Here is a 12,121-nt window from a genome sequence, read left to right as displayed (position 1 = left end):
CAAGAGGAGGATTTCTCCCGTTTCTAATTCCTTTATTTGCTGGTTTAAGTGCGGCGGGAGCATTGACTGGTGGTATTTCAGCAGCGGTAAAAACTGCTAACGAAAGGAAGGCACAACTAAAAGCTCAAAAAGAATTGGAAAGACATAACAAGGAGTTGGAGAAACAAATTAGTGGAAGTGGTGTAATTGTAGATTTTGCTCAAAAACTTGAAAGTCTACCTGATAAAGCTAGATTGTTGGTTGGAGATATGCTTTCCTCTATCGCTCAAGCGGGTGTTAAACTAACTAAACGGGGTAATGGATTGTATCTTTCTCATAAATAAATGGATAAATGGTTTAAACAATTTGGAAAGAATACAACGTCAAATATAGAACTAGCTAAGTATTGTAAAACACTAAAAATTGATAATGTGGTTATTTGTATGAGAGATGAATTAATACATATAAATAAGAATACAAAGAATATTATTATGAATTTAGACACACAGAATGGTTCTCATTGGGTTTGTATTCATAATAGTCAGGATAAATATTATTTTGATAGTTATGGTATGCCACCACCTGTTGAAGTAATACAATTCTTACAGAATGGTGTTTATCAAACATTTCAAGTTCAAGAAATTAATTCTAAATGTTGTGGTCAATTATGTTTATATGTATTATTTCAACTCAACAATAATGAAAATTTTTATGATATCATTTTTAATCTAATATAAATGACTTATGTTGGAAAAGATGGTTCTATCTTTGGAAAATCCTCTCAGGATATTGATTTATCAAATTATTATACAAAGGCACAGGCTGAACGACAAAAATATAGTGTAAGTAAAAATATTAATATGAAGAATACTTATAAATTAATCAATTATCCAAACCCTACAGATGCGAATGACTTAATTAGATTAAGTGATTTATCACAATATATATTTTTAAAGAAAACAGCACGTTTTGTGAAACAAGTAAAATTTACAACCACAACACCTGGTTATACTGACCATACACCTTTCCTCATTGAATTTAACTACCTGCTTACAATTGAATTTTATAAAGAAGGACATTTAGTTAATATGCGAATTAATAAATGGGGGTATGATATGCCTGATTTAGGGTATAATTGGTCTTTTTCAATAAACATAGAAGACCTACATGATTTAAATCAGTCTCGTAAAGAAGAATATTATCCACTTGGTGAGGATAAGGATTTATGTGGAAGTACAATTAGTAAACAACAAATACGTGATTTTAAGAAAAGAAAAATATATGATAGTATAGCGATGGTTCGCATGACAAAGAAGGAAGGTAATGAGATAAGGATAGAAAGCCGAGGAATACAAACCGATTTGGTAGTGGGAAGATGGGGTGGTATTACCTGTCATAATATTAATCTCACATATATTTCTGATACATAAATGGCAGGAAGAAGACTACAAGAGAATTATAATTTTTGTATTCAAGGATACCTACAAGAAAAGGGTGCTCGGTATTACATACCTTATGATTTGGAGCATATACATGGGAATTTTGTCATTAAAAACTGGCCTTATACTGATATTGTTAAACCCACAAATAGAGACTTGTTTAAAATATTAAATAAAAATGAACTTCTCAAAGTTATGAAATATAAAACTCTTTTAGAAATCGTCAACAAATCTTATTGGTATCCTATTATGAGAAAAATAATTATAGATACAAGAATATCTCAAAATCCAGATGAGTATATGTATAATATTCTTTGGGGTTCAAACTCAAGGGTAGCAAGGGATGAGGAAGGAGTTGAAGAAGAGAAGGAGGAAAGAGAGAAAAAGGAGAAGGAGGAAAGGGAGAGGGAGGAGAAGGAGGAGAGGGAGAAAAAGGAGGAGGAGAGGGAGAAAAAGGAGAAGGAGGAAGGAGAGAAGAGGGAGAAGGAGGAAAGAGAGAAAAAGAAGAAGGAGGAGAGGGAGAAAAAGGAGAAGGAGGAGAGGGAGGAAAGGGAGCAAAGAGAGAGGGAGGAAAAATATAAAAAGATGGAAATCAGTGAGATTCGTAAAAGATTGAGTGTATTACAGCAAATAAATCAATCTCAACGCACCGAAGAGGAAATTAAAGAATTAACAACTCTTATGAAGATAATGGTTTCAAAAATAACAACGTTAATGTCTTCAATTTCAGGGAGGAGATTTAAACGAGAAAGTGGTGAAGAAGAAGAAGAAGAAGAAGGAAAAGATTATGTGATTGATGATGTTGGTGTCATTGACTTTAGTTAGTTTTTATTTGTAAATAAATGGAGGAGAGAGTGAAGGCATTCCTTAGGATTCTTTATGTTTTAAAAATAAAGATTGAAATGTATATGTTGAAAACCAAAAAGGTTTTGATACTCTGTCGGAATTTTTCTGATAAATAAATATGAGTTATTGTCTCAAATGTAAAAAGAAAACTAAATCTAAAAATATCTCTTATGTTAAAGCTAAAAATAATAGAGTTTATCAAAAAGGAATATGTCAAGTATGTGGCTCTAAAAAGTGCCAATTCATCTCTCCTAAAAGAGGAGGAGACATACAAAAGTTTCTGTCAGGAAGTAAATTTACAACAACTGGAATTCCAGGGGAATTACACCTTCCAGGGTATTCTTTCTGTGGTCCAGGAACAAACTTGGATAAAAGATTAGATGAGGCTGACAATCCTAAACCTTGGTCTAAACCTACAAATAGGGTTGACGAAGTGTGTATGAAGCATGATATTGCTTATGGGAAAACCACTACGTTGACTGAAAAACATAAAGCCGACAGCGAAATGTTGTATAATTTGTCTTTGATACAAAATCCAACGTTGAGAGAGAAAGTTGATAGGTTTATTGTGAGAAATTTGATAAATGCTAAATTGAAACTTGGTCTTGGTTATTCCTCAAAAAACTATTAGGCTCTAATGATGTCATCAAGACTGAGGAGCTTTTGGCTGAAGAATTACACAAACCTATAATCACAAAGTTTAAAAGAAGGAAGGTTTATTCTAAATACACCGACCACATATGGTCCGCTGATTTAATTGAATTGAATAATGACAGGGGATACAGGTATGCTTTAACCGTTATTGATTTGAGGAGTAGATTTGCCTGGGTTGTCCCTTTAAAAAATAAAAGGGGTGATACTTTAATGTTAGCCTTTAAGCTAATATTTGATCGGGATAAAAGGAAACCAAAGAAGTTATGGACTGATGAGGGAACAGAGTTCTATAACAAAATATTCATGAAATTCCTTAAGGGGAAGGGTATTAAATTATACAGCACCTTTAATGAAGGAAAGGCAGTTGTTATTGAGCATTTTAATCGTACTTTAAAAGAGAAATTATATAAAAAATTCACACAACTCGGTTCTCAAAAATGGGTGTATTTAATTCAGGATATTGTAGATAATTACAATAATACAGTTCATTCATCAACAAAATCAAAACCATCAGAAACATTTACAAAATTAGAATATGAAAAGGAGATTAATTTGAGAAAGCCCAAGTTTAAAGTTGGTGATATTGTAAGAATATACAAATGGAAAAGTCATTTTGAGAAAGGTTATACACAAAAATGGACTCGTGAATTATTTAAAATCATTGATGTAATGGATACAGTCCCTTGGACCTACAAATTATATGATTTAAATGGAGAAGAAATCTTGGGTTCATTTTACTCGCAAGAATTACAAAAAACACAAGTAAGCAGGTAATACCCTTGAAAATAATAAATAAATAAATAAAATGTAATGGGGATACGTTTTTAAATCTGTGAACCCCAAACACAGAATCACACAACTTTTTAGTTGGGGCTTAACTTTTGTGTGTGCATAATGGGGATACGTTTTTAAATCTGTGAACCCCAAACACAGAATCCCACAACTTTTCAGTTGGGGCTTAACTTTTGTGTGTGTATAATGGGGATACGTTTTTAAATCTGTGAACCCCAAACACAGAATCCCACAACTTTTTAGTTGGGGCTTAACTTTTGTGTGTGTATAATGGGGATACGTTTTTAAATCTGTGAACCCCAAACACAGAATCCCACAACTTTTTAGTTGGGGCTTAACTTTTGTGTGTGTATAATGGGGATACGTTTTTAAATCTGTGAACCCCAAACACAGAATCCCACAACTTTTCAGTTGGGGCTTAACTTTTGTGTGTGCATAATGGGGATACGTTTTTAAATCTGTGAACCCCAAACACAGAATCCCTCAACTTTCCAGTTGGGGCTTAACTTTTGTGTATGTGTGAGTGAGTCATAATAATATACAAACCCTAACCCAACCCCATCCCTAACCCAAACCCATCCCTAACCCAAACCCATCCCTAACCCAAACCCATCCCTAACCCAACCCCATCCCTAACCCAACCCATTCCTAACCCAACCCCATCCCTAACCCAACCCAATCCCTAACCCAACCCCATCCCTAACCCAACCCCATCCCTAACCCAACCCCATCCCTAACCCAACCCCATCCCTAACCCTCACATTCAAAATCCCAACCCTAACCCAACCCCATCCCTAACCCAACCCCAACCCATCCCTAACCCTCACATTCAAAATCCCAACCCTAACCCAATCCCATCCCTAACCCAACCCCAACCCTCACATTCAAAATCCCAACCCGAACCCAACCCCATCCCTAACCCAACCCCAACCCTAACCCTCACATTCAAAATCCCAACCCTAACCCAACCCCATCCCTAACCCAACCCCATCCCTAACCCTCACATTCAAAATCCCACCCAAACCCTAACATAATCTTTTTTTTCTTCTTTTTTAAAAATATGTATTTCATTTTTATTTTTTTTCCTCTTCTTCCAATTCTGTCTTTCAAGGCTTTCAAGTTTGAAGAAGTAGAAATGGGAAGAAAGAATTTTCCAGCATTTTCTTCCTCGAACTTTCTTGATATTGCTTAAATCAAGCGTCATTAAACAAAGAACATTGTTCATTGCTTTAGAATCCAAAGAGTCTCCAAGATGGACCCCACAGGTAGAGTCTCCAAAATAAAACCAACTTTCCAAGTTCCCAAGGTATAACCACATTCCTGTTGAGCCTCCAAGATAGGTATCACATTCCGAGTCATCAAAACAAAACCCCCATTCCGAGTCTCCAAAAATATAACCATCTTTCCAAGTCCCCAAGGTAGAACCACAATTTTCAGAAATATTTGGGGTTTCCGTGATAAGTCTCACATAGTATAACTGCGGACCATCAGGGAAAACTTCCCTTTCCCAATTTTTTAGGGTTTCTATGATGTGTCTCACATAGTATAACTGCGGACCATCAGGGAGAACTCTCCTTGCCCAATTTTTTAGGGTTTCTATGATGTGTCTCACATAGTATAACTGCGGACCATCAGGGAGAATTCCCATTTCACAATTTTTTAGGGTTTCTATGATGTGTCTCACATAGTATAACTGCGGACCATCAGGGAGAACTCTCCTTGCCCAATTTTTTAGGGTTTCTATGATGTGTCTCACATAGTATAACTGCGGACCATCAGGGAGAACTCCCCTTTCCCAATTTTCAGAAATTTGTGGGTCTCCAATGTATGACTTGTATTCTGGCTCATCAAGGTAGAACTTGTTCAGTGGGTTTTGTTTTGATAACTCACAACAAGTATCATCATGGTAAAACTCTTTTTCAGGATTTTGTGGATCTCCAAGGTATAACTCTTTGGCTGGGTCATCAAGGTAGAACTCGTTCTGGGGGTCTTGGTTGTTCAAAATGTCTTCAAACAAAAAAATAACTTCATCCCAAGTTGTGTTAAAAGCAGAATTTTCATTTCGTATCTCAGATACAATTTCCTGTGAAAGAAAATAACAATGTATTAATTTAATACAATATTTTTTATTTGTATAAATCAAGCTCTATGAATATTAAAATTAACTTTGTTAACTCTTACACGAGTCTCATCTAAAAAAAAAAATTAAAATAAATAATTAAATAAATAATTAAATAAATAAATAAATAAATAAATAAACAAACTTACCTCCATTGATAAGAGGTTCGAGTCCAGTTCATCAATCTGAAGGTTGAGTTCTACACAGGTAGTAGGACTCCAAGGAATAGCAAAGTTATCCCATTCCATTTCGGCATAGGAGTCCATTCTCAAGTGAAGCAGAAAGCGTGTTTGAAAAAGCCTGTGTGGTCGGTGCCTTTTATAAGAAGGGCTGGGTGTGTGTCATTTCCTGTGGAAATTCCCTGGGCGTGTCTTAACTGGAAATGATGTGATGGAAATTCCCTGAAAATGATGTAATGTTTTACCGGGAAATGATACAATGCTGAAGAGTTTATAAAGTGGGTGGGACTTAGCAAAAGTGGGCGGAGCTTAGCAAAAGGGGGCGGGACATAGCAAAAAATGGGCGTGGCTTAACAAAAAGTGGGCGGTGCTTAGTAAAAGGTGGGCGTGGCTTACCAAAAAGTGGGCGGGGTTTTTCCAAAAAGTGGACGGAGCTTAACAAAAGGTGGGCAGAGCCTACCAAAAAGTGTGTGGCACTGGAGGCGCTCAAATAAGAACATTGAGGGAGGTTTACCATTTTATCTTAGCTCAGTTAAAATATCTTAATAAAGAACCAAACTCAAACATATTTTTTGTTTATGTATTAGACGGTGAGGAGAGTTGTAGGAGAATTAAATTATTTCCCACACATAAACAAATATTTGTAGGGTCGTTGTTTGAGTGGGTTATATTCACCAGATGATATTAAGAGTAAAAGGTTAAAAGGTTCATAAGGTCAGAAGGATCACAGGTGTTTAAGTGGTCTAATGAATAAGGATAACATGTCAAAAGGTTAGAAGGTTCGTAAAGAACAGGGTGAGAGAAATAGAGGTCTTTAGGGGCAATGAGGGAGGGAAAGAATTAATATGGAAGTGAATGGGTCAAAGATTAATCTGCCAGATGATATGTAGAAGAAGGATGATAGGTCTATAAGAGAAAACAAATATTTGTAGTGTTTGAGTGGTCTAATGAACAACATTAAGGATAGGTACTACAGACAAAAGGTTCATAAAGATGAGGGTGGGAGAAATAGAGGTGTTTATGATTTTTGAAAAAGACAAGGGGGTAAATGACATTAGATAGGGATTTCCCATGTTAAACGGAGGTGTCCCAGAAGCAACATTATTACACTACTGGGGGGGGGGGGGGGGGGGGGGGTAACATAGGCTATGTAGCCGCGGCCTCATTCTGGGGTGTGGGGGACCGGGAGAGGGGCGTAAATTCTCTGTAAGTGTGGACGGTGTAGCGCCACCTGGTGATGGTGGCAGAGAGTATTACAATTTCCTTTTTACAGTCTTTGAATGAGGTTAAAGCAGTCTTTGCATGGGAAAATTTTTGCTCCTTCCCTTCCCCCCCTCCTCCTCCCCCAAAACGGAGGGGCCTGTCAAAGCCACCCCCCACCCCTAAAATATTAAAATGTAGTACATCTTCCCCCCCCCCCCCCCCAATGCTTCCCCCCTCCCCCCCTGCAATGCCGGGTACTCCTGCTAGTTGAATTATATACAATAATATACACTACTGGTTAAAAGTTGTAGAACACCTCAATTTTTCCAGTTTTATTGAAATTTAAGCAATTCAAGTCCAGTGAATAACCTGAAATGGTACATAGATAGGTAAGCAGTAAACTGCTCGAAGTAAAAATAAAAAAAAGTTTAGGTTAGCAAAAACGGGAAAATAATGTAAGTTGCACAGTTATATTGTTAAAAAAAGGCCTTCTTCAGGGAACAAGTAATGGGTTAATAACTTACAGCTGTTCTGCAGCAATGTAAGTAAATTAAGCCTTGAAAGTTGATGCAAACAATTCCTACAGGTGTCCCAACCTCTGCTGATTACTTGATTGCAAACCCCCTGTCTGTATAAAAGCAGTATTGGAACAAAATGTTATTACACCCTCTGAAGCATTATTTGGACAATATTGCACTGCAGGAAGTAGTATATTGGAAACAGGAGGAAACTCTGGAAGAGGGTTGCTGGCAGATCTTGTGCAGGAATATTTGGTGGACAGAGCAGGGGCAGAAGGTGGGAGAGGAGTCTGTAGAAGACAGAAAGACCACTAACCTGCTGCGGTGTGTGTGTGTGTGTGTGTGTGAGAGAGAGACAGAGAGAGAGAGACAGAGAGAGAGACAGAGAGAGAGGCAGAGAGAGAGGCAGAGAGAGAGACAGAGAGAGAGCCAGAGACAGAGACAGAGACAGAGACAGAGAGAGAGAGAGAGGCCCTCAGAATCAGCTTCATCGCAGGAGATTCCAATGATTCTGAAAGCTTTGGTTTCAACAGCGTGAAGCCGAGCGAGATACAAGGCAGGAGCACCAGCCCCGAGGGGAGAGCAGCATTCCATTGAGCTGCGGATGAAAGCCTTGTATGTGGTGAGGGGCTCAGAAGTGCCCAGATAGGACTTTGCACGATGGAGGCTACCCAGTCGGCGACTGGCTTTAGAAACCAGGTTGGAAATGTGGTTTTCCCAGGAAAAATCATGGCAGATAGTGAGACCAAAAAGCTTGAGTGACAGAACTTCTTGGAGAGGGTTGTTCAGAAAGTATATGGAAGGGTTCTCCAGACGGTCTTTTCGGAGAGACAAAGTGAGAGTGTGAGATTTGTCAGGATTGAAAGACATGTTCCATTTGTTTGACCAGTTTGAGATATTGTCCAGGTCTGCAGAGAGTGAAGAGGCTGCTGCCTGCCGATCTGACGGTTGAGATATGGAGCAGCAGAGAGTGGAGTCATGAACAAAGAGATAGAGAGGACTTTCCAGAGGGTCGGAGAGATCATTAATGAAGACCAGAAAAAGCACAAAGCCCAGAACACTGCCTTGAGGAACTCCAGCCTGAACAGGAAGGGGAGATGAGAGAAGTCTATTCAGGGAATATATATATGCATACATATATCTAATTTCAAAACACACCTGTTCACAAGTGTGCCTCACTGACCGGGTCTTCAGTCAAGGTCCTCGGCATCATCCCGTTTCGGCCCTTCAACCTCAATATGGTCAGCTAAGGTGGGCCAGCAGGGGAACATACACCTCAACATGGAGCAGCTACACCTGGATGCGTACATACCCCCACCCCAGCCAGTGAGAACACAGACTACAACAACAAAACCGCCTCCATTCCGAGATAGTGACACAGAGAGACAGAGACACACACACGTCTCCATTTCTCTTCCGTGCTCAGTCACTACCGCTATAGGCTGGAATGAACCACCAACCACAACCTCAATCTCAATCTACACCGTTCGACGTGCCTCCATAAACTTCCTCCATATCCAAAATGAGTCTTTCAAGGCAACCTGGCCCACTTTGTCACACATCCTCCTTCTTTCTGCCCCACACACTCCAAGCCGAGCAAGAAATGCAGAAAAGGAATTGCCAATATACCCTCTAAACCCCACCTCAAATGGCTGACAGGAAACTCGCCAACCCTTCTCCCGGCACTCTGCCTCCAGCTCACTGTACTTTCCTCTCTTCCTCTCGTGCACCTCCTCCATGTTCTCTTCCCAAGGTACAGATGTAATTCCCCTTAAATGACCTGTCTTGTTGCACCTGACCAGATGCCAATGTCAGGCCACTACCTTGTCACACAGATGTCCTTTGGGAATACCAATTGTGGCTTTAGGTCTGCCACCACCTGCCAATCACAAGCATCTGACAACCCTCTTATATATGTACATATTGAAAGACAGATGCCAAGTGTTTGACCAGTTAACGATTGTCTAGGTCTATAAAGGGCTAAGAGGTTGCTGCATGTCTACCAGAAGGACAAGGGATGTCAGGGCAGAGAATGGTTTCATCAGCAAAGAGATAAAGAGGACTTTCTGGAGAACCTGAGAGATCATTGATGAAGATTAGGAATAAGATGGGGCCGAGAACACTGCCTTGTAGTAAGGATTGCCTTGTGGTAATACCTAGCCGGTACTCCAGCCTTGACAGAGAGAGGAGAAGAAAGGTTTCCATTGAGAGCCACACATTGGCTACGGCAGTGGAGATGGCCTTGGATTCCATCAGCAGACAGTTTGGAGACCAAGGCAGGATGCCAGACTATCGAATGTCGAGATATGTCCACAGAGAGACGACCTTGATCTCACGTATGATATTAAGGGCCTCCATCCATTGTGTGGAGAGTAGAAGCAGCATGTCCATGGTAGAGTGACCTGGTCTGAATCGGAATTGATGATCCAAGATGAGGTTGTTGGAGAAAAGGAATGATTTTATGTCAACTGCAATGATGGATTCCATGACTTTGCTAATCGGTCTGTAGTTGAGGGGATCAGTTATTGCACATTTTTGACGTTATGCTGTGATGGTGGATTTCCAAGCAGATTGAAGATGAGCTATGGAAAATAAAAGGGTGAAAAGGGAAGAGAGAGGAAGTACAAGAGCAGCAGAGCAGGTTTTTTTAAGACAGGCGAGCTGAAGCCGCCCGGTACAGTTGCAGAATCATAGTCGAGGGTTGCCAGAAATTTTTCCACCTACTCAGGTGCAAAGACACAGGATACAGGCTAAATAAAGATAAACAATGTAGGATGTAACCTTAACTGACAATAGAGTTGAAAGAAAGATAAAAATGGGATGCACAAGGAAAACAAAGGTCAAGTAATAAATTAAATCCAGAGTAGGTATAGAAGATGACACAAGCCGGAGGTGACCTACTGTCTTCAAAATCTGGATAAAGCACCAAGATTGGATGGATAGGACATCAATTCAATAGGAGGGGAAAAGGAGGCACAAAGGTAGAGGTGAGCAGAATGTTTTCACTTGGAGCTCATTTAGGGAGCTTCATTTGGTGATAAATTTGGCAATGTTGAGGAAAAGATACCAGACATGGGTACCAAAAATGTATCCTTAATGTTTAAAACCACCATGTTTCGCTATAACGACTGAAGATCCCACAAAGTAAACCACCAACCTTGTTCATCCTGGCTCGGGTATTTCACACCCACCTTTGTTCATTGAGAATCAACGATCCATCTTCTGCAACTTGCACTTGAGGAGCTACAAGTAAACCCTCATTTTCCTCTTGTTGCAAACTTTGGTCCCCTTGACACGCGTGTGCATCTGTGCGTTCAAGCTGCTCCTGCGTAGTCCGACTGAATACACGCATCACACACAGGCTTCTTACGATGAACAAAATACTTTACAACTCCGTTATAACATCAGTAAGTAATGTTCACCACAAATTACCCCAAAATGAGAAGCCAAAGACCTGCTATGTCCAAGGGTCTGGAAATATACAATGTAAGTTCACAAAATACGAGGGTCCATCAAAATTGCGAGGGGATCTGATGCGGATGTTTAAGAGACTGAAGGGTATAAACAAAATAAGTGCAGAGATTTTCAAGTAGAATGGACAGCGACAGGCCCGGGGGGGGGGGGGTGGGGGGGGGAAGGGGGCACGAACAGAGTTGGAGGATGGTCCTAAGTCAGGAGTCCATCATTCACATGGAAAGGTCTCCCTGGATAGTGGCAGCAGAAACAGTGGAGGTTTGTACTGGAAATATGTACTGAGACGCATTGGGGATACAGGGCTACAGGGATATTGATATAACTGGAAGGTAGCTTAGGTATGGGTTGGTAGGTGATTGTACAGTTGGACCCCGACAATCGCAGTCCCAATATTCGCGGACCACGCATAGTCGCGGTTCATAAAATGCGATCTGCCTCCACCTTTGCGGCCTTGTGTCCTGTGTTTTTGCAGTTTATCGCAGGCGGAAAAATAAATAAATGAACATATGTCACCCACAGGGTGAACCGTATCTTGCCAAAATGTGAACATGAGTGACTTGCTTCAGGTCACACTGAGGTGAACACCTTGACCTTTGACCTTGACCTTAATAATTTCGTATGGTGAATAGTATGTCTTCATGACCAACGCACATGAAATATTGAAAGATTTTGATGAGAACTGAGGAAATAATTTTTTCATGAAAGTTCCGTTTTTTCGTCATGACGTCATCAAATGACGTCATAGCGTCAAACTGTTTACAGATCTGGGAAGCACTCATCAAGGGCATTCATATGAGGTATTACTCGATATGGTACCTACGATTTCAAAATTTGACCTTGGGGTCAATAATTTTCGACCTCCAGCGCTAACCATGAAGGTCAAGGCCGATCGCCACCAAAAACTAATCAGCTGAGCGC

This window comes from Myxine glutinosa, chromosome 11, assembly GCF_964187855.1.
Source record: "Myxine glutinosa chromosome 11, kmMyxGlut1.1, whole genome shotgun sequence".
NCBI classification, from domain to species: Eukaryota; Metazoa; Chordata; class Myxini; order Myxiniformes; family Myxinidae; genus Myxine; species Myxine glutinosa.
The sequence above is the reverse complement of the archived record's forward strand: the minus strand, read 5'-3'. Positions refer to the sequence as shown.